Below are 24,716 nucleotides of genomic sequence, written 5' to 3'. Positions count from 1 at the left end.
CACAAGAAAATAGTGAACATGAAAGTGTAAACTGTCGTGTTGGACCATGACAATGTTACCATTAGTGTTTTAAAAAAACATGTTCATTTTTAAAACATTTCTGTATTTGTCACAATTGAATCATACTGAATAGAAATGTTGGCATTCAGCCTCGACACTCACATCTCTCGTACACATGTACACACCCGGAGACCCTGCACACACACAAAAAGAGAAGCAACTAATACTTTGCAGTCATGTTTTTGTTATGATAAAACATACATTGAATGATAGCTAACATTAGAAGCTAAACTTTGGCAAATCGCTTTTATTAGCTGACAAAGTTAGTGTGCATTTGTGTTGCATGGGGCGTGTAGTTTGTGTTCAAAGCAGGATGTAATGCTTTGCAACTCTTTGAAAAGTTAGCGCCCTCTAGGCAGCCGTGTAAAGGTTGCAAAGATCCCCTTTCAGTGCACACCCGGAGACCCTGCACACACACAAAAAGAGAAGCAACTAATACTTTGCAGTCATGTTTTTGTTATGATAAAATATACATTGAATGATAGCTAACATTAGAAGCTAAACTTTGGCAAATCGCTTTTATTAGCTGACAAAGTTAGTGTGCATTTGTGTTGCATGGGGCGTGTAGTTTGTGTTCAAAGCAGGATGTAATGCTTTGCAACTCTTTGAAAAGTTAGCGCCCTCTAGGCAGCCGTGTAAAGGTTGCAACGATCCCCTTTCAGTGAGTTTCATACAAGCTTTCCAAGTCTGGCAACATCATCCCTTTTGTTGAAGAGGTCTCTCGATCAATCCTATAAAAAGTAACGGCTCTGTTTCTCTTGATTTGGTTGCAGCTTGTCCTAATTACCACTATGTTCCTGCCAAAAAAAAGAGAGATTGTGTTGATTCTGCATTGATTCTCCTCGTGCACATGTCACTTTAATGTTACCCGAGTGTCAACAAAGCTTTGTGTGGTTTGTTGCATCCACTCAAATGTGCAAACTCGCCACATTTCTATGCACTTCTGCACGCTAAACTGAGCTCTGTTGTGAAAAGGCAGCCAGCAGCTGACCTGGCCGCTGCGTTCAGGGCTGAAATGTAGCCGGCTGCTTTTCATGGTGTCTTTATGTTGAATTTGCTCCGCTTGATGTGAAGCATGGATAATCTCCCCTCCCAAAGGTAGATTACAGCTAGTTTTTGCTTCCATCTTTCACCGTTTAGTTCGCATTGTTGCTGCCTCTCCTCAGAGTCGAGGCTTCATCGAAAATGAACCTCAACTGAGCCCAAAAGTCACTGATCCAGATGAATACGGATTATATATGAATGCCGAATAACAATAGTGGTGTGATTGGCAGCGAGGGTACTTAAACTGTTACATAGGACATTAGACAATGTGTTTCAGACCAATTAAATCCAAAAATATTTTACCAGAATGTATCTTCTATTTTAATGCCAGGTATTGTGCCACCGTGAGTTGGACAGCAAACCGGTTGTGACTGAATCAACAGCACCTCTGCTCTACATTGTGTTTTTTTCAAGACTTGATTATCAAACAACAAAATCCATGCAATAAAGACAAATTCTTAATCAATTAATATGGCATTTTATTATGTAAGATCTGTAAATGATTGAGTATTAAACACATTTTAAATTCCCCAGGTACAAACACTGATCTTTAACGGACGTTCTCTATGGTGGACATTTGTTTTTTGCATTAACGGGCTGCAGAGAAATTGACCAAAAGTAAATGTCCCCTGCAGAGGAAAATGGTGGTGAAGTTGTCACAACCCCAAACAATACCCGTAATTCTCATACTAATTGTCTGATTGCAACAAAACAATCATACAAAAAAGTACATGAAAATAGTAAGCAGACTTATTTGTTTATTGGTTATTTTTTCCTGTTTTTTTTCATTCACGAATATCCCTTAGTTCAATATTTTTAGATATATATTTTTTTGCAAAAATTATTTGACCCCGCCTACCACTCGAATGCAGCAACCCTAAAAGGGACAAGCGGTAGAAAATGGATGGATGAATGGATTTTAAATGTTCTTACTTAATGTCTTATCCCATTTATAATTTACTATAATTACACATTTATTGGGTGGGATGGAATTCCTTTTATTTTACTTTGTTACTGTTTATGTTACTTAATCTATAATTCTAGCATATATTGTCGTGACCATTGCGATTGACTAACTATAGTTTCTCAAACCCCCCAAAAGTCCTTAACACATTTTAACAATCATCAAAAATATAAAATGAATAACAATATAAATATTAATAATATATAAAACAAAAATAAAATGTACTATTTAAAAAACATTCACCCTTATAACTGCTTTGAATATCCCACCCAAATTGATAAAATATATGTTATTTGCCAAAAATGCCCTAATTTGTTACTCCTACTCCTAAACAATAACATAAAGTGAACACTTGCCTGTCGTATTATATTCTGAAGTTTCTCCCACAGATCAATGCGCTCTATAGAACACCTAGTGTATCAATCAATCAATCAATCAATCAAAGTTTACTTATGTAGCCCTGTGGAGAGGCGGGGCCGGCGAGCGAGCAGCAAGGCAGGGCATGCCGGGGCCCGGCCCAAGATGGCGGCAAGGAGACGTGGACGGCGAGCGAGCGGCGAGGCGGGGCGCGCCGGGAACGACGCCGCAATCGTGCCCAGGTGTGCGATCCGCGCACCTGGGCACGATCATCCAATCTCCTCTTGCTGAAGAAAAGGGGAGCAGCAGAGAGAGATGAGGAGAAGGCTGGAAGGAGCCAACGGAAAGCTGACGCGGAGCGAGAGAGGAGGAGAGCCCGAGACGACGAGCGAGCGAGCGGAGGAGAGGAGCTGAAAAGTGACCGGGACTGAGGTTTTGTTCGAAAAAATAAAACAAACGTCAAACTGCTCAGAGATGTCGCTATTTGATGGTCCATGGAACCCACAAGGCGGCTTGAGTCCGTCACAAGCCCTTAATCCCAAATGTCTCAAAGGGCTGCACAAGCCACAATGACATCCTTGGCTCAGATCCCACATCAGGGCAAGAAAAAACTCAACCCAATGGGCACAATGAGAAACCTCGTAGGGGACCGCAGATGTGGGGACCCCCACTGGCTGACCGGTGCAATGGATGTCGAGTGGATCAAGTTAATAATATGAGAGTCCAGTCCATAGTGGGACCAACAGGGGATCATCTTGAATGGAGACAAGTCAATAGCACCGAGACGTCACCGACTGATGCACAGAGGAGTGTTCCACCCCGGGTCCCGACTTTGAACAGCTAGCGGATCATCTGTGGTCACCTTATAACCTCTCCACACAGGAGAGGGGCGCAAAGCAGAAAAGAGATGGCAGATCAACTGGTCTGAAAGGGGGGTCTATATAAAGGTAGTGTAGCTTTATGGTGTTTAGTTAGGTGACCAATAAATTTGGTACACACCTTTTGGGGACTGACAAGCAAATAATGTGTGTGTAAACTTTGAACAAGACTATATGAAAACGATATCAACAATAATGTTTTGTGCAGTTTTCTACTAAAAATACTGAACAATCAAACCTGTTTTATTATTTAAATTTTAAATATAAATGTTAAAGTCCGACTTTGTCTTTTCACAATAAACAGCTTTAATAATGCGTATTTACTTAAGGATGGTATTGTTGTGTGACAAAAGGCTCGCGACATAATCCAATAGATGATTATCCAAATGGATAACGGTCAAACAACTTTATAGCCACATTGACTATCAGGCACTGCTGCTTTGATTTAAAGCCTTGTAAAAAGCACCACGCCGGAGAAGGAGACGTTTAATTTATTTACGCTGCTGCTATTAAGATGCCATTCAAACATCCTTTCAGAGTGCACGCGCGTCATCCGGGCCATAAAGAAAGCAAAACATTCCGAGAATTTAAAGTTTTTTAGCAGCCGCACAACGGTTAGACTGTGTGACTCACGTCACTGCAGACAAGAAGAAGCCGAGAAGCATAGCTTTAAAGCTATTTTTAACAACATGTTGCTGTCACTGAACACCATGATTGGGTGCTCCAGACTGCTGCGTGAGCACAATGTAGATGACTCGATGGTGTCTGAATCTAGAAATATTTAGATGATATCAAATCATTATTATACTTTCTCTAATGCTCATCTCCTTTAGACTGTTTATGTAACATATTTGGAGCAATGTTGCGTACCACGCACAAACACACAACAGCTGTTATTAGATGGTTTGTGTTTGTTGTTGGATGCACTCTGCAGTTACTGCTGACATACACTATCTATTTGGGTGTGGGAGGTTTGCGCTCCAAAAAAAAACAACACAACACATACAACAATACATTTTTATTTCCATACGGGTTTAGAACAGAATAGCATTTTAGAATATAAATAAAGTTAACATAAACTTTCTGAACGGTTATGTGTGTGAAGTGTGCAGTTTAGTGTACAGTGTCATGCAAAATAATCAGTAGAAATGGTACCTTTCACATTTAAACCAATACAGCACCAATTTTCTGTGCTTTTGTGTGTTAATGTGGTAGCAAATGTTAAATTGTTTAATAACATTTTATTAAAACATTTTTTGGCAATTAACACTGAGCTGACAACTGTGCTGTCTATATTGTTGTCTTACACTTCTGAGTTTCATTTGCAAGTATGCATTCCTTTCAGTTTGTCCTAGGTGTGTTGCCATAGTCAGGAAGTAGCCTTTGCCATTGAATTGAATGTACCAGATGCCAGATTTACCGAATATCATTTATTTGTGTATGATGTAATACAGACACTTCTAAACTGCAGATCTAGTGCGGACACACACGGAGAGAGACAGAAAGGGCCAACTATGTAGTATGGACATATGGGGCCAATTATTTTTAATGTGTTTTTATTTGTGTACTTGTCTTAATCCTTTTGTATGCTTTTGACACTTTTCTCATCTTTTTTTAAAAGCCTATCAAGGGACGAGGGTTGCAAATTAGCCTCTGGCTAGAAGTCTTATGTACTTTGACATCGGTTACCTATGGGTAGCAATGTTTACTTGAACTGTCCTTGTCAAACTAATATATGAATGAATGACTGAATGAATGAACTATGCTAGCCATGGCGCTAGGCTTGAATGAATGTGAATTACCGTATTTTCCGCACTATAAGGCGCACCTAAAAACCTCCAATTTTCTCAAAAACTGACAGTGCGCCTAATAATCCGGTGCGCCTTACACTACCGTTCAAAAGTTTGGGGTCACCCAAACAATTTTGTGGAATAGCCTTCATTTCTAAGAACAAGAATAGACTGTCAAGTTTCAGATGTAAGTTCTCTTTTTCTGGCCATTTTGAGCGTTTAATTGACCCCACAAATGTGATGCTCCAGAAACTCAATCTGCTCAAAGGAAGGTCAGTTTTGTAGCTTCTGTAACGAGCTAGACTGTTTTCAGATGTGTGAACATGATTGCACAAGAGTTTTCTAATCATCAATTAGCCTTCTGAGCCAATGAGCAAACACATTGTACCATTAGAACACTGGAGTGATAGTTGCTGGAAATGGGCCTCTATACACCTATGTAGATATTGCACCAAAAACCAGACATTTGCAGCTAGAATAGTCATTTACCACATTAGCAATGTATAGAGTGTATTTCTTTAAAGTTAAGACTAGTTTAAAGTTATCTTCTCTGAAAAGTACAGTGCTTTTCCTTCAAAAAAAAGGACATTTCAATGTGACCCCAAACTTTTGAACGGTAGTGTATATATGCACCAATATTGAGCCACAACAGGTCTCTCAACTACGGGATGCATAACATAACCCCAGCCTCTACTGTAGCATCTATTCTAAGCGTCTTATAATGCGGTGCGCCTTATACTGCGGTGCGCCTTATATATGAACAAAGTTTTCAAATAGGCCATTCATTGAAGGTGTGCTTTATAATCCGGTGCCTTATAGTACGGAAAATACGGTAAAACAAGAAAAGAATAAATGCTACACTTCAACAAACATTTTTGATGTACCATAAGATAAATAATAATAATAATAATAATTTAATTTCACCTAACTTAACTTTATACAAAAGCAGATTGCTTTTGATGGTTTTATTTAAACTCTTAATCCTTAAATATTTATATTAGGCTATGTGAAATTAAAATAAGAAAACAAAAACAAAAATTGAATCACTGCAATTTATTTTTAACTTGTTCACACTTTAACTTTGTTCCACAAACAAGGAAAAACAACAAACAACTTAACAAGTTTATAGAAATACTGCAATACAACAAACAATAACTTGTTATGTTTTCCACCTCATTTTACCTCTTCAGTGCGAATAATCCAGTCTGTTCTGGGCTTGAACAAGGGCATTGAAATATGGCTGAATGTCTGAGGTGGCTATGCGAAGGACAGCTGAGAGGTGCTCATTAGTGATAGAGGATCTGTGTTTGGATTTGTTGAACTTCATCACAGAAAATGTCTGTTCACATACATAGGACCAGAATCCTCTGAGCATGCCTCCTCAGGTGTGGCAAGTTCTCCTCTTTGAGGGAGGAGTAAAAGTCCAGCTGTGAGACTGACCTGAAGTGCTCTGCCAGAAGTAGGTCAGACTGCAGGTCAATGAGCTCCATCTGAACATCGCTTGGTGCATTGTCCACACAGCAGTTAAAGAGAGAAGAAACCATGTGCATTTCACTCTCAAGAGTTTTGAAATCTTTAAATCGCCTGGAAAACTCTCCATGCAGTGCTTCTAACTTGCTTGAGTACTTGTGGAGGTGATCAGCTGATCTTGTGTCTTCTTTTAGTGTTGGCAAGTGGGTCAGAATGTTGTCCTTCACTTGGCTTGAGAGAAGCTGCAACTTTCTCATGAAAGCCGTCACTTCACTGTACATCTCATGCACAAAAAGGCCCTTGCGCTGCAGTTTGACATTCAGTTCGTTCATGAGTGCAGTCACATCCACAGCTAATCTGAGGTCTGCCACCCAGGCTTCATCTGAAAGTTCCCACAGAATTTCTGAATCTGGTCTCTCAGGTCCAAGACACTTTTCAGAACGTTGCCCAGGCTGAGCCACCTGACATCGCTGTGGTAGCTTATGTCACCATGTTCACTCTCATTTTCCTCCAAAAGTGCAACAAATTGTCTATGATTTAACGCTCTCGCTCTGATAAAGTTAACTGCTTTACTTAAAGCATCAACAACATGGTTAATTTTCAACACTGTCTTACACAACACTTTCTGATGTATAATACAATGCAAAAATTTAAATTTCTGCACAGGGTTAATTTCTGTCACTTTATCCAGCATCCTCTTTAAAAGTCCAACATTTTTACCCGTCAGATTTAGACAACCATCTGTTGTCACACCTGCCAGCTTGTCCCATTTCAGTCCTAACATGTCTAAACACGCATTTACCTCTGTGAACAAGTCATTACCTGTGGTTCTCCCTTTAATTGACTGCATGGCTGCCAGCTCCTTCGTGATTTGAAAGTCTGCAGTTATCCCACGTAAGAAGATGAGCAGCTGGGCGGTGTCACGTACATCACAGCTCTCATCCGAAGCCAGCGAAAAACAGTCAAAGTCGGCCGTTCTGTTCTTCAGCTGAAGCTCCAAGTTTCCAGCGATGGTCTCAACCCGCCTCGTTACAGTGCGTCGGGAGAGTGACACATTCTCAAATGCGCCCCTCTTCTCCGGGGATATCAGTGCAACAGAGTCCAATAAGCACTCCTTAATAAACTCTCCGTCAGAAAACGCCTTACTTTTTCTGGTGATTTTGTGAGAAATTACGAAGCTTGTCCTGACGGCTGCATCTCTGGGGGTGTGAAATTTGGCAAAAAGTCCTTGTTGGGTTTGCCGTTTTACCATCAACGCATCAGCCTCCCTTGCGCGCTCTTCATCAGACGGATTCCGGTATTTTTCCTCGTGCTTCGTCGTGTAGTGGCGATTTAAATTATATTCTTTAAACACAGCAACCTGTGTACCACAAATTAAGCACACGGCTTTACCTTTAATTTCTGTAAAGAAATACTTGGCAGTCCATGTCTTGTTGAAAACACGCCATTCGTCATCAACTTTGCTTTTTTTTAGCATGAGCTGACATTTTGAGGGGTAACCGGGGATCACGTGTCGCTGTGCACCTTCACTCACAGGTTACACACGGACATACGTCCATAAATAACACTTTTCAAAATAAAAGCAGCACAGTTGTATTGCACGCAAGACATAGATGTTTTTTCAAATGTGTTTTGTAATTTGTGATTGCCGCTGTTCACATTCACTCACAATCACGCACGCGCATACGTCCACACGGAAGTAACACAAATAACGCTTTTCAAAACAAAAGCAGCACCGTTGTATTTCACACTCGACATAGATACTTTTTAAAATTTACTTTGTAGTTTATGATTGGCCTCACGCGGGCCGGACAGGGACGCACAAAGGGCCGGATGTGGCCAGGTCTGGCATAAAGTAACCAACTAAAAAATGGGAAATGATCAAGTAGAAAAATAAGTCAGGTGTCTTGATCTGGCAGCTCTGCTTTGTGTCGCGATGCCTGGTTTTGGGGTCACAAGGCGGAGCCACCTTTTCGCACACCTGTTATTAATTTCCTCTTGACTACGTAAGCTCTCCAGGCCATTCACTCGGCACCAGCAGATACTCGATGGTTTACCCTTCCAGTCTTGTTCATCTCCTGCTTCCTGTGGTGCTGCCATGTAATCTTAACTGTTTCCTCTCCACACCTTGTGTGTGCCTCTTCAGTTATTTTTTTTCCCTACTCATTTTTGAGTGGGTATTTTCTTATGATTCTTAATATTTATTTCTCTAAGTTGGGGTCCTACTTCGGCAAAGCCGATCGTGACATCAGGAGAGAGAGTAATATCCATGCGGTGCGACAATGCTGTCATGAATGAGTAAATAATAGCTACGACACACTTCTTTGAGCTGCAAGTTTTTGGCGACCGGGGGCAAAGTGTCAGAGCATTCCATGGTTTTAGAATAAATGTCTAATGTATAATAATAATATACAATATGATAATAATATACAACATAATAACTATCCATTTATTCAGCTTCTTCAGCTTATCCGTTTAAAGATCCATAATTGAATTATAATCAAATTGTAGCGCCTGAATCCTAATCCTAATCAAATCCTGAGGTGCCCAAAGATTCCCACCTTTAGTGCCAAGTGCAACCGAATGTTTGAGTTTGAGTTTGAGTTTGAGTTTATTTCAAACATGCAAGCATACAACATGATACATCACAATTTCCAGTTTCTGAATGTGTTGTCACACACAACTCAGGTGTTCAAAATTGGCACCGTTTGAGTATTTGACAGTACCAAGAAAATTGGGTCACTACCTATTAAATTACTGAATTCAGTGCCCATCCCTACTTATTGGTGGTATCTTAGTGACACTGAGGTAGCGGTTTGTTCGCTACACTACTACAACACTGATTGTATTGTATATTATACATATTACTAGCTTAAATTAAGCATTGTATGCAAATATTTACTAAATATACTAGAAATATGATTATTACAGTAGTATTGGCCACTAGATCGGACCAAACCAATCAGAATTTGCTTTTCAACATCGTGGCCACCGATTGGCTCAGCCTCTGCCAACATTACTATATTTTAGGAAAATATATGGGTGTTATTTTATGTCTACATGGCTCTTATATGGTTAAACACTGTATTTAGAAGGTCATAGACAAGTTGTATCTGCCGTAGTAATGAAACTATTTAATTTTAAAGGAATAGTTCATACTCTGCAGGAAATTCATTTATGGCGGTCGTGTCTAGAAACAATTATCAGCAACAAACCAGGGTTTACTGTACTGTAGGTTCCGTTCTTTTCCGCTGTTGCCGTCACGCTACCATGTTTACCATCACTGGTACAGTACACCTTTGTGTTGGGATAACACACAAAAAAAGAAAAAGTGAACCCAACCTAAAATAACTAATGAGATTTGCAGACATCACACATGCATATTTTTTGACAGGTTTGGGTAAATTCAAAGTTGCACAACTTTTGGGCGGTTCTCAAGCCTGCTGGCTCTACACCTCCATCTTAATTCTCAGCAATATTGAATGGCATATTCAATAAACTTTGTTTGCTATTAACGTTATGTGCCTCTTTACTGCTTTGTTATAAGGAAAGCAGTGACTATAGGTTCTCAAAGTTAGCAGTGACATTTTTTGCAAGTTTACTTCCTTGGCTGTTCCTTTCATTCCCTTGTGAAGCTCCCCTACTATCCATGTATTTCCCCCCCCCACTATTCTCCAGTGAGAGGTAGGGGGTCTATGGTAATGCACTCCCTCTTTCTCCTTGGCTCAGCAACTCCTAAATGGCCTTGTGGGGGAGCCCCAGTTCTGACCCAGCTTGCTTTCATAACCTATGACAGAACAGGGTGTTTGTATTGTATGTCTACCTGAATAATCCCTTATAGTGGAGTCAATTGGAGAGCTTTTTTTTAACTTTTAGAACTACACTGGATTACTTGGCCCTGCGGTGTCCCGAGAGGGACAAGCGGTAGACAATGGATGGATGAATGGATGGATAATACTCAAATTGCAATTTTTGGGGGCCTTATTACCGAACAGACGTGTCCCAACTTTTATTTGGTTTGGTTTGTTGCCATTGTTTTAACATTTTATTTGCACTGACGACAATTTATTGTATTTTTTTTTGTATTATACTCATAATCTATTTCTATTAACCTATACTGCTTATAACCTACACTGTTTATATACTATTTCATTTTCATTTGTCCTTGTAATACTCACTGGGACAAATCTGGGACTTCGGGTATTAAACTATGTGCCATCTCATGTTTGTCTGTATAATACAATATTCCTTGTGAATTTTTTAACAAAAACATACTGTTGTGATGTTTTACTTGTTTTATACCACACTGACTTTAATCCAAACACTAGATGGCAATAAAATCAAATACTTAGAGTTCATTGTCAAATTACCTCGGGACGGTGTGGCACAATTGGGAGAGTGGCCGTGCCAGCAACCCGAAGGTTCCTGGTTCAATCCCCACCTTCTACCAACCTAGTCACGTCCGTTGTGTCCTTGAGCAAGACACTTCACCCTTGCTCCTGATGGGTCGTGGTTAGCGCCTTGTATGGCAGCTCCCGCCATCAGTGTGTGAATGGGTGAATGTGGAAACAGTGTCAAAGCGGTAGAAAAGCGCTATACAAGTATAACCCATTTATCTACTGTCCTGTTTTAATTTTGTATAACTAATAACAGTAATAATTAATTATAATTATAGAAAAAAACACCATCAACGGGTTCCTTATTGTCGGTTGTTTATGTCGTTCACAAGTTGCAGAAATTCTCTGTGTATGTTTTGCGCAAGAAAGTGTATGACTTACTTATCTATCTCCTGCTCCAACACATTTGCCCCCACACGCTAAGAGCATTCGTGAACTGTTAGGAGAGCGATTTATACCCGTAATCTTTGTTGGTATATGAGAGACGATGAGAGTTTATCATCAGACTTCAACATCTCTTACATGGAAAAATTGCTAGGTCGGCATTGCAAATGAGAATTTGTTCTTCATTGCCTTACCCTGGATACATGATGTTTAATTAATACATAAAGACATGTAAACTAGTAAGTGATGACAGAGGTTTGTATACAACATTACCCAGAGTGCTTAGCGCTGTAGACGAGCTACTGTACGCGGGATGATGATGATTGCGTCATTTGAGCAATAAAGAGTTGGATATATTCTTACACATTGTTGTTCATGCTTACGTAGTCTACATAGGAAACACATGTATTTTTTAACCAGGCAATTGATGTGCGCGTTTGAGTGCTGCTCAGGGACAAATTTAATCAGCGATTAAACTGATTGGCTAAAATGTGCAGGGAAGTTGTTGGCATTGGACTAATTTGCAAGGCCGCACATCATTTGCTGGGATTTTTTTTATTTTTGTGAACTGGTTCGGTTGCAGCATCGCAAACTTCAGGTAGCACTCTCATGGAGCAGTATTAAGGAAAAAAAAATCGCAATAATAAACAATATATATATATATATATATATATATATATATATATATATATATATATATATATATATATATATATATATATATATATATATATATAATGTATTTACATATGTCTTTTCTAATTGGTAATTTTTTAAAATTTGTTAATGATTAAAAAATATTGTAAGTATTCTAATGTTATATCATTTTTTTTTTTTTTTTTTACTAAAAATGCATTTTCATGAGCATGATTTCTCAGATACCATTTTAATGACAAATGGAGTAATATGTATAGAATTATACATTTAACTTCTGTCAAATTATGCATGAATAAAAACACAAAAAGCATATTCTACCAAAGTTTTTATTTTTACAACTATCATTGTTTAATACATAAAATCCGATTCCATTTTTAATGAATAAAAACATTCTAAAGGTATTAAGTATTCTGACATTATTGACATAAATACTATTAAAAATGTCTTCTTATGTACATGTTTTAACAAGTAAAATGTTCATATCATATATATTTGTTCAGTTACACTTCAGTGAAAAATACATAGTGATAAATATTTAACCTAAATTACATCATACATGTATAAAACAATTAAATACTTATTTTATTAAAATGTTTATTATCCATCCCGGGGGTGGCTGGAGCCTATCTAAGCTGCACACGGCAAGGATACACCCTGGGCAACGTTCACACTCTCATTCAATTTAGTGTTGTCAATCCACCTATCCCCATCTTTGGAGATGGGAGGAAGCCGGAGTACTCTGAGAATACTTATTTCTTATTGTGAGGCACCAGCACCAACCCCTTCCACAGTTTTTATTATTATTATAATATTCAGACTGAGCATTTTTTAACAATTAAAATAATACTATTCATACTAAAGATTATGTATCTAACTGAATATTAGGGAAACAATGTGTTATATTGTCTTTGCCATTGGATTAGGTTGACAGTTTGTTATTATACTTACTTTATGGACATATTGTTACGGAAACACATGCTATAATTGTGTAAACTTGGGTCCTAAACATCTAATTCGGGTCTTGAGCTGAAGCAAATTGGCAAACCCTGATATAATATTACCACATGCAGTCGTCTCCCTGCCTGAAAAATTTGGAAAATTCATGTTTATGGATGTGTAATTGATGCAGAAGAAAATCTTATGGCCCAAATATATTTTGCATATTAATGCTATGAGTTATTTGAAATGCCATACACATCATGTCCTCGTTTGCTGCTGAACCTAGAGGGTTGGTAAGGTTGGTCTGCATGTAAATTGACATTACGGACACTTTCCATTACATTTACAGTTATTTACATGCACAATGATGGCTCCTGCTATAAAATAACTTTTGTCGTATTCAGCCATTTATTAAGTATGGACATGCCGCGTGTGAGGAGAGGAAGATGGAGCCACTACGTCACAAGTGGACAATTACCTGGATACATAATTTGATTTAGTGGAGCTTAAAGGTGCTCACATCCTGTGAGGGACATAATGGATTCCGCTTGGTAACTCTGGATGCCTTTCCTGGCCTCGTTTCAAATCTCTTATCAGATTTTTTTTCATCCATCCAACCAACCATCCATCTTGCATCCTCTCCGTCCGTATCTCTTTCCCCAATCCTCTGGTCTCCACCTCTCTCGTCTTGCTCCCTAACCGTCTGCTCCGATGGTGCCTGTGGCGGACACTGTGGAACAGGCTCAGGAGTCACTGGAGAGGTTGAGTGAGACAGTTAGGTAAGATAGCCGTAGTCCAGTTGTGCCCCGGTGGAGCCATATCTGATGATCTGTCAATCACATGCTCACCTAGCATGAACCTGGTCTGGTCTGGCCTTCCCAATGGCTCTTTGTTCAACCTTCTTTTTTCTGTGTCTTCTTTGCCAGCCGAAACTGGAGAAAACACAAAATAATACTAGAGTGGCTCAATTAAGTTTTGGAGCAGTAGTTTTTTTGCATAATCTTGCAATCTACCCTGCATAGTAAACTCAAAGCAAAAAAGCCAACCTCACTAAAAAAACTCAAAGTAAATCACAGACCCCTACATGTAGTCTGGCAGGTGGACTTTTGTTCTTGGTTTTGGTCTTGATTTCCTTTTCAGCGTACTTAATTTGTTAGTTGTATTCCCTGCTTGGCCTCAGTAGCCTGCCACTTGAGCCTTGTCCATCAGACACTTACACAACATCCAACAATCAATTAAGGGGAAGGAATTTAAAGGGACGTGTAGGAGAGAGGTGGTGGTGTTAGACCAGGGGTCGGTAACCCAAAACGTTGAAAGAGCCATATTGGACCAAAAATACAAAAAAAAATCTGTCTGGAGCCCCAAAAAATTAAAAGCCTTCTATAAGTGATATAATGAAGTCAACACATGATATAAGTGTCTATATTAGCTATATTAGTCTACTATCAAAATGACTGTGTCACAGGCTGACACAAATCTTTGTTGACAGAAATTTTGAAATGTAATATTTATTCTACACATTTTTACAACATCGGAACACTACGAGTAACAACAATTACAGCAAACTTAAGGCCCGGGGGCCAGATGTGATCCATTGTATCATTTTATATGGCCCGTAAAAGCTTGGAAATTATACGAATCCATACAGTACTTTAAATGTTCTTACGTAGGCACATGTTTCCGACCCCAGGGCAGCTGTGGCTACAAATGCAGCTTACCACCACTTTGTGTAAAGGTGGAGTGAATAAATAATGGGTTCTTAGTGCTCTGTATAACGCTATGAGTGTCTAGAAAAGTGCTATTTAAATCAAACCAATTTTTTATTATTTTAATAACATTGTGTGCAACCCACCATAGAATAGCGAAAAATACTAATAATCCATGTTTTCTTGTTATGTTGCTATTCAGCATGGACTCTACTACTTGGCTAACTTTTACATTCCAGGGAGAATAGCCTGAGCTAGCCCTCGCCAGCCTGTTTTCTACTTTTTGTCTCATACTTTTTGTGAGTCAGACCGCTCCTTGCTATCCTTTTGTCTATTACGAAAACAACTATTGACCGCAACTGCCAGTATGTCTCTGCGTCTTAATGTAAAGCTACAACAATTTATAGAAAAACATAACACGAAGGGCATTATAAGTAGTGCTCTCAAATGATAATTTTTTAATCAGATTTATCACACTTTTGAATTTGGATTAATCATGATTATTCACAATTTGCTTTGATAGATGAAATTACATTAAAATAAAAAGCCCGATATTGGGACACAATTAAAATTGCATTGTCAGAATGTCATACAATTTAGCATTTTTTAATGTATTACTTGAATAAACAATATTTTTTTTTTACCCAAAACAGCTTCAAAAGGTTGGTTGTGAATCCTCATTTGTCCAAAAATAGTCGTGTTTGTTGTCTGTTACCTAATCTGCCATGATTTGAACACGTGCGCCTTTGTTTCTGGGAAGTAGGAACACAGATTTGTTGCCGGAAGTCAGAAGTGCAGTACCATGGGAGCGTGAATAAATGTACTGAGGAATTAAGTTCCGTTAATGCATAAAATTACCAAAAAATACAGCAAATATTGTACATATTACATATTATTATGAACGTGTCTGTTACTACATTATATACTGTATAGACTAGCAGCGTGTATATAAAATGTTGATGGAGGGTTTTGAAGTTGTTTTAGAGGGCTTTGAAGGCTACAATGGTGACTCCCATTAGCCGCATCTTGCAAGTGTTTTTGAACCTTTAGAATTCTAAAAAAAAAACAAAAGAAAAACCTGTGTTCTTGTCTCTCATAATGATTGTGAAAAATAGGCAACATTTTAAAAAAGTGCGATTCCCCTTTAAGTCAATCAAGACTATTGCTAGGGATGTGACGATTTGATAAAAACCGGGGTGTTTCGGTTTCAAAGTCCTCACAATATTACCGTGACGTGTGACGGTATCAAACGAAAACTTGGTGAGTGTAGTTTTTATCTGGGGTTTTAGCGTTGGCCGGGTCTGTAAATAAACTACACCTCCAAGGATCCTTTACGGAACGCCGCAATCGCAAAGTGAAGTGTGTTCGAAGTCGATGAGAGGAATTGTTTTTTGGACATTAAATCCGTCCACAACTGGTTGAGTTATGTTGCTAACAAACAGACAAACAAGCCCAGGTGAAAACATAACTTATTTGGCGGAGTTAAAAAACTCTACATTCTGCGAAGCGAAGGGCGCCACCTTCTTTTCAAGCGTTTCTATAGCGACACAGAGCCATCCGGGTCTCGAACTCCCTAAAAATAAGTTCACCGCCGGAAATACAAGTCAACTAAAAAGCTACTTGATACATCCTCGATGTGGTAGGGGTCTGGAGCCTATTCCAGCTGCACTTGGGCTGGACAAGTCACCACCTCATAAACCGTCATATTGAAAATATATTTAAAGCCAGCGAAGCCGAACATAATTTTGAGAGGTACTTACATTATTAAAAGTTATATTGTTAGTTTATTTTTTTGAGAAACAACATTTTCCAGACTGACTACTGTAGAGGACACTGCTTCTCATAAAGTAAAAGTTGAAAGACACTACATTGTATATTATTGTTTTACACGTGTCACCCTTGATGTTTACTTAGACTTAGACTTAGACAAACTTTATTGATCCACAAGGGAAATTGTCCCACACAGTAGCTCAGTTACAAGGATGGAAAGGGTAAGGATGGAAAGGATAATGCCCGTATAAAGTAGACAACAAATGTACCATAGTAGCAATATACAATACAACATATACATAATATTTACATATTATATATACATTATATAATATATACTGATATATTATACTATTATATTATATTATACAGTATTTGTTACATTGTTACTTTACAGACACCTCATTGTAAGTTATTCTTTTAAATTTTTGCTTGAAACAGTAGATGTTCCTACACAATTATTTGCACTTAGAAATACTAGTTTGTAGTAATAAATATGACTAGACGATTTTAACATTATGTTTGTGTTCAATTACAGTAAGTGTGTTCATCCTAAACATTTCCGACACTTCATTTGACTCACTATAGCACAATTATCCAGGTTTTTTTTTTTGTGTGGTCATATACCACAATAATATTTTACTGTGGCCTTAATACCGTGATAATATCGCACCTGTGACGATCTGTCACTTCATTTCTGTTTGTTTCCTTGTTTTGCATTTACTTCCTGTCAGTGCTCTTGTTTTGTTTCCATTTCCTGTTTGCCCCGCTGAGCACTGTGTTTTTTCTCTCACCTGCTGTTGATTGGCAGCCGGTCCACACCAGCTGCCAATCAGCACGTTCCTTTTTATGCCAGCCTCGCACACTCCTCGGTGCTTGAGAATTGATTTATGTTTGGATCATTACGCACCACTGCTTCATCTCCTCTGTTTTGAATTTTATTAAAAGCATCTTACCTGCTCTTTGTCTCCTGGTTCCTGCACCTAGGGGGTCACAACAATTGCAGCCATGCGAGTTTGTGACCGTACCCTGAGAATTGATACCGTTACATCCCTACTATGAGGTATGATACCGCAATAAGAAGAGGCTTTTTTGCACTTGTGGTTAGAGTGTCCGCCCTAAGATCGGTAGGTCGTGAGTTCACACCCCGGCCGAGTCGTACTAACGACTGTAAAAATGGGACCCATTACCTCCCTGCTTGGCACTCAGCATCAAGGGTTGGAATTGGGGGTTAAATCACCAAAATTATTCCCGAGCGCGGTTTCCGCTGCTGCTCACTGCTCCCCTCACCTCCCAGGGGGTAAACAAGGGGATGGGTCAAATGCAGAGGACACATTTCACCACACCTAGAGTGTGTGTGACAATCATTGGTACTTTAACTTTAACTTTAACTTAACAAACGACAAACTAACGTCTGTACCAAATGTTACAATACATGTTGGAATTCATATTTCCCCTCAGCGAACTGCAGCTACCCCAGTGCCGAAAGCACTCATGCGGCCCCATATCATCACGCTAGCACTTCCATGCTTGACTTTATTGTTTTGACGCTCACTTGTGTTGCTATTTAGACAATAGTGTATATCAGACCTGGGCATTCTGCGGCCCGCGGGCCACATCCGGCCCTTTGTGCGTCCCTGTCTGGCCCGCGTGAGGCCAATCATAAATTACAAAATACATTTTAAAAAGTATCTATGTCGAGTGTGCAATACAACGGTGCTGCTTTTGTTTTGAAAAGCGTTATTTATGGGCGTATGTCCGTGTGTAACCTGTGAGTGAAGGTGCACAGCGACAAGTGATGCACGGTTTACACCCGAGATGCTAAAAAGAGAAAAGTTGATGACGAATGCCGTGTTTTCAACAAGACATGGACTGCCAAGCAACGTTCCCTCTAAGGTGCGCGCCTGCGCAATTGCGCACTGCTCAAGCGTCCTCTGCGCACAGCAAATATATGCCGCGCACCAAATCAAATCCCATCTGAATTCTAAACAAAATAAACACATTTATTCTGTGTAATTTTGCAATGCAACTCTGAGTGACAGTGACAACAAGCGGCCCTAACGGTGTTCGTCAACACGTTCAATTGAACACCGTTCAATTATTGTAACGTCTATCGAGATGCTTCGAGGCCAGGAATTATATCGATCACTTTATTGAGCAAAACTGTTTATATTCGGCTATAACCACACCAAAAACATGAGTAAAACACTTCTATATCGAAAAACTAGTCATTTTCTGCCGTAAAAAACGAGGCCAAAACCAACTTGTCATCTGTCACCAACACGCATACCACTAAACCACTGGTGCGTTTATGGCCACACAAAAAGTCGGACAACTCAAACACCACACAAAGTTACACTATGACTCCTCAGTCATACGTGTGCTTATTTTACTGTCATTTATTATTAATGTTAATTTATTTATATTAATCATGGAATGCTGTTACTAGAGAAAGTTACAGGAATGCACACTTCATCCTATGCTTACATTTCATTGTGCAACATGAGGATGTTTAAGGGGAACTAAATGTGATCTCTGAAAGGGGTACAAATGATTTCCAAAGCAGTGCTTTTGGTATAAAGTTAAGTTAGGTGAAATGAAAGTATTATTATTATTATTATTATTTATCTTACGGTATATATAAAAAATAATATTGAGCAAAATGTAATTGAAATATTGTCGATGTGGCCCTCCAGCAGTGCTCGGGTTACTCATGCGGCCCCCGGTAAAAATGAATTGCTCACCCCTGGTGTATATAGTGGATATCAAATGTATACACTGACTACTGTAAAGTGTTTGTTTCTATAGTCATGTGAACTGAAACAAACACGTCTTTTTTTTTTATTTTTAGAAAATTCTATTCGTCTCAACTTACCCCAACGCTTCTCCAACTCTTCCTGAGTGTAAGTTGATCATTCAAATGTGATGGTGTTGACATTTTCGGCGAGGACAGTTTAGTTTGTGCCTCACTTATCTAATTGCTTCTCACTCAGAGGGAGCTACCCCCTCTCCCCTTCGCTGTCTCAACAGAACGGCAGCTTATGAAAAATTCAGGGCTAGGATAGGAATTTTACGAGTTTAATTTTGAGCAATAATATGGAACGGAAAGCGCAGCATATGCACCCACGGCAGCGGCGATATTAGTCGGTTGGAATATAGAGCGATGCTGTGAAAAAACCCCGGCCTACTAAAAGGCAGGTTAGTCCTGTCTCACTTACAGCACATGCATCCTATATGCATATTCATGTATGCCTGTGATCATCCAACTATTGCAACACCTCCCCCTGCTGGATTGACTGCAGTGAGATGAGCTGATGAATAATAAAGGACGCTCCCTCCCCGTCCTCATCCTTTCACTCTCTTCTTTCTCAAGAGCATCTCCTCTGCAGCAGCAGCATCAGCACCAGCAGCCCATTAACAATACGCGCAACATTTTAAAGAGCCTTGCACCCAATTCGATTGATCTAGCCCTCCTGTCTGGTACATGCTGGGAAGTGTACACTGCAACATGGCACGATCTGAATTTCAACGTGACATAATGAAACGCGGGGAAATGGGAAGGTAAATTGCCACAGAGGGTGGGTGTTGCGAATGTCAACAACGGCAAATTAGAGTGCATCAGCATTAGGAGCTCGGGTGCGAAAACAAACGCATACTTAGAAACAAGTTATTCCAAGTCATTTCTATTTTTAGGCAGTGGGGAATCGTTGCCAATGGTTATTAAATGTATTTGTCCTTTAGCAGGCTACTGTGTACTCAGGCAGCTCAAATCAAACAACCCTTGAATAATTGCCAACTAACGCTGCAGATATTTTGAAGGCATAAAGCCAAAGATGCATTTTCTGCTCAGCAATATGTAAACATATTGTAGCTAAGGCATGGGTCGGCAACCCAAAATGTTGAAAGAGCCATATTGGACCAAAAATACAAAAACAAATCTGTCTGGAGCCGCAAAAAATTAAAAGCCATATTACATACAGATAGTGTGTCAAGAGATATACATTTAAAGGACTTAAAGGAAACTAAATGACCTCAAATATAGCTACAAATGAGGCATAATGATGCAATATGTACATATAGCTAGCCTAAATAGCATGTTAGCATCGATTAGCTAGCATTAATGCAGTAACCAAATATGTCTGATTAGCACTCCACACAAGTCAATAACATCAACAAAACTCACCTTTGTGCCTTCACGCACAACGTTAACAGTTGGGTGGACAAAATGAGAGAGAAAAAGAAGTGGCATAAAACACGTCCTAGAAAGCCGGAGAAAGTTATACATGGAAACAAACTAAGGTGAGTTCAAGGACCGCCAAAATTAGTAGGACAAAACGGCGCTCGCCAAATACTCGAATCAGTGAAGCATGTTTAATATAAACAGTGTGTTATAACAATTAGTGTCATGTTTGTCCTCCTACAGAAACCATATTAAAACAAAAAATATATTTTTTCCCCTCATCTTTTTCCATTTTTCATACATTTTTGAAAAAGCTCCAGAGAGCCACTAGGGCGGCGCTAAAGAGCCGCATGCGGCTCTAGAGCCGCGGGTTGCCGACCCCTGAGCTAAGGGGTCTTAGCATGCAGAGTCAAACCGCTTTTATGGATGCAGTATCAGTATCATATTTTTGTAAAAAAAATGATGTGATTGCCATTGCCAATTAATGCCTTTCAAGGGCGATCTCCTCTGGCTGACACTGTATTTATTTTAAGTTCCCCGGCTGAAAAGCGACTAGCGGCTAATTGCGTGCCTCCATATGTGGAGAAACTATAAGTTAATAATGATCACCTCCAGTACGGCAAATAAACTTAAATTCTTAAGTATCCATTCATCCATCCATCCATTTCCTACCGCTTGTCCCTTTTTGGGTTTGCGTGGGGTGCTGGAGCCTATCTCAGCTGCATTCGGGCGAACAAGTCTCCACCTCATCACAGGGCCAACACAGATAGACAACATTCACACTCACATTCACACACTAAGGACAATTTTTTTTTGTGTTGCCAATCATCATTACAAGTATTATCAGGGGCACTATAGCTCGGTTGGTAGAGTGGCCGTGCCAGCAACTTGAGGGTTCGATCCCCGCTTCCGCCATCCTAGTCACTACCGTTGTGTCCTTGGGCAAGACACTTTACCCACCTGCTCCCAGGCATGCTGATAGCTAAGATAACTGCTAGGCTAACTTGAAACAACACTAAGAAATACGTGCTTCGGATATTCTAAGAATTTTACAGCAGATGGTAGGCAAACTTTTAACAGAAAGTTAACAATTAGATTAACAAGAGTCTAACTCATTTTGGCTGCATGGAGGAAAATCTATTCCCACGCGGGCCAGACAGGTGGAATCAATGCATAATTATTTAACAATTAAGACAACTTCAAAATCCTTTTCTTTGTTTTAGAACATAGAACAAGCCCATTCTGAAAATGTACACATCACAAATAATCGTCTTTGCAAAACACTTCAAGTTAGTTGAACGTTCTGAGGAAAAAACTGGTGCAGTTTCAAAAACACCATGAAGAACACAATGAACTTACACTTTGTCTCAGTATATTTACAAAGCCATTAAAACTTCAATCACTTCCTGTTTAGCATTCTTTCGTTGGCAGTTCACAATTAAAGACGTGTTTGGAAAAGCAACCGAGTGTTTCTTCAAACCGCTTTGTTGGTGAAATCCACAACTGCCACAACACATTTATCATCATTCAAATATTACAATTGTGATATAAACAAAACGATTGTGAAAATGACACCATAATAACCGAATTTAAGGTAGCATAACTACAAACTTAACCAATGTGAACATGGTAGATTTACATATAAAATAAAATAGAATAAACAACAAATGTAGAAACACACATTTTTACAATGGAGTTCAGGGTGCTCATTGTGCCGTCAACAAATTATGAGTGCTGCACAGAATTCTAGCTACAAAGATGATGGTCATATTGACTTAAGTCTTTGCATCTTATCGTTTTGTTATTTTATCTCTTGAGTGGATCATTTACAATAAAAAAGGTATTGTGCGTCGCTACACCATTAGTCTGCTGCCAGCCACAACAGGAATAGCTGACATTCTTGCCAACCTTGAGACCTCCGAATTCGGGAGATGGGGGGTGGGGTGGGGGGGGGGGGTGTTTGGTTTTAGCGGGGGTGTATATTGTAGCGTCCCGGAAGAGTTCGTGCTGCAAGGGGTTCTGGGTATTTGTTCTGTTGTGTTTATGTTGTGTTACGGTGCGGATGTTCTCCCGAAATGTGTTTGTCATTCTTGTTTGGTGTGGGTTCACAGTGTGGCGCATATTTGTAACAGTGTTAAAGTTGTTAATACGGTCACCCTCAGTGTGACCTGTATGGCTGTTGATCAAGTATGCCTTGCGTCCACTCTTCTGTGTGTAAAAGCTGCATATAATATGTGACTGGGCCGGCACGCTGTTCGTATGGAGGAAAAGCCGACGTGACGACAGATAGTAAAGGACACTAAAGGCAGTGCCTTTAAGGCACGCCCCCAATATTGTTGTGCAGGTGGAAATCGGGAGAAATTGGGAGAATGGATGCCCCGGGAGGTTTTCGGGAGGGGCACTGAAATTCGGGAGTGTCCCGGGAAAATCAGGAGGGTTGGCAAGTATGGTAGCTGATTGCTTGCACCTGCGCTGATTAGAGTAGTGAGAGCCAATCCAGAGGGCGGTTAAAGTCAGCTGACCCGTCATCTTTAAACAATGTGATGTGGGTTACACTGGAATTGCTATTCCGACATCCAGTAGACACAATTAGAACAGCAGTTTCTTTCACTAAAAAATTGCAGCTTATTTTTATATTTAGCTTTTGCGGGCCGCAGGCCCGTGTTAAACCTGTTAAGGCCCGTGGGGCATTCGTTTGACACCCCTGGTCTAGACTCTAAAGGGAGGATAATATAACAACTGTTGGTTTGTCAGCCTTGTCACAGTCAGTAAACGACACGTAAGAGAAGGGCGGATTGATCTATAAATTGGTGATATTGATATCAAAAGTAACATCCGTGATGATTGATACTAGAGGGCTCAGATCAATATTTTTAATTTCTCAACTCTTTTTCTTTGGTTGTTTTTATTAATGTTTAGAAATTCGATTTAAATTACCAATATATTGTGTTTTTTGTGGACAATGCTTACACACCAACAGTTGTTCTATTATCCTTTCTCTAGACTCGTATTAATCTACTTGTTAAAGGCCTACTGAAACCCACTACTACCGACCACACAATCTGATAGTTTATATATCAATGATGAAATCTTAACATTGCAACACATGCCAATACGGCCGGGTTAACTTATAAAGTGCAATTTTAAATTTCCCGCTAAACTTCCAGTTGAAAATGTCTATGTATGATGACGTATGCGCGTGACGTCAATCGTTGAACCGGAAGTATTGGTACACCATTGAATCCAATACAAAAAGCTCTGTTTTCATCTCAAAATTCCACAGTATTCTGGACATCTGTGTTGGTGAATCTTTTGCAATTTGTTTAATGAACAATGAAGACTGCAAAGAAGAAAGTTGTAGGTGAGATCGGTGTATTAGCGGCGGACTACAGCAACACAACCAGGAGGACTTTGAGATGGCTAGCAGACGCGCTAGCCGCCGACTTCACCTTGACTTCCTCCGTCTCCGGGCCGCCGACCGCATCTATGATCGTCGCTCCGTCGATCTCTGGAACGCAGGTGTTGATGAGCAGATGAGGGCTGGTGTAGGTGGAGAGCTAATGTTTTTAGCATAGCTCTGTAGAGGTCTTGTTGCTAAGTTAGCTTCAATGGCGTCGTTAGCAACAGCATTGTTAAGCTTCGTCAGCCTGGAACGCATTAACCGTGTATTTACATGTCCATGGTTTAATAGTATTGTTGATTTTCTGTCTATCCTTCCAGTCAGGGGTTTATTTCTTTTGTGTCTATTTGCATTTAAGTCCAATGTGCTATCACGTTAGCTCCGTAGCTAAAGAGCTTCGCCGATGTATTGTCGTGGAGATAAAAGTCACTGTGAATGTCCATTTCGCGTTCTGGACTCTCATTTTCAAGAGGATATAGTATCCGAGGTGGTTTAAAATACAAATCCGTGATCCACAATAGAAAAAGGAGAAAGTGTGGAATCCAATGAACCCTTGTACCTAAGTTACGGTCAGAGCGAAAAAAGATACGTCTTGCACTACACTCTAGTCCTTCACTCTCACGTTCCTCATCCACGAAACTTTCATCCTCGCTCAAATTAATGGGGTAATCGTCGCTTTCTTGGTCCGAATCGCTCTGGCTGCATTGTAAACAATGGGGA

General features: G+C 39.7%; 1 long non-coding RNA gene across 2 annotated transcripts; it reads right to left on the bottom strand.

Moving 5' to 3' along the window:
- Positions 1-9: 9 nt before the first annotated feature.
- LOC133649813 (uncharacterized) lies at positions 10-20,738 on the bottom strand. 2 transcript variants are annotated; one of them, XR_009826153.1, is made up of 4 exons: positions 20,600-20,738; positions 13,789-13,872; positions 13,563-13,693; positions 10-466 (listed from the first exon to the last, which is right to left on the bottom strand). It is a non-coding gene; the product is annotated as an uncharacterized LOC133649813 (long non-coding RNA). The 2 variants fall into 2 exon arrangements; XR_009826152.1 differs by lacking the exon at positions 10-466 and having other exon boundaries at positions 12,455-13,693.
- Positions 20,739-24,716: the final 3,978 nt, after the last annotated feature.

This window comes from Entelurus aequoreus, linkage group LG05 (genome assembly GCF_033978785.1).
Source record: "Entelurus aequoreus isolate RoL-2023_Sb linkage group LG05, RoL_Eaeq_v1.1, whole genome shotgun sequence".
Taxonomy (NCBI): Eukaryota; Metazoa; Chordata; class Actinopteri; order Syngnathiformes; family Syngnathidae; genus Entelurus; species Entelurus aequoreus.
This window is presented reverse-complemented; position numbering and strand designations above follow the sequence as displayed.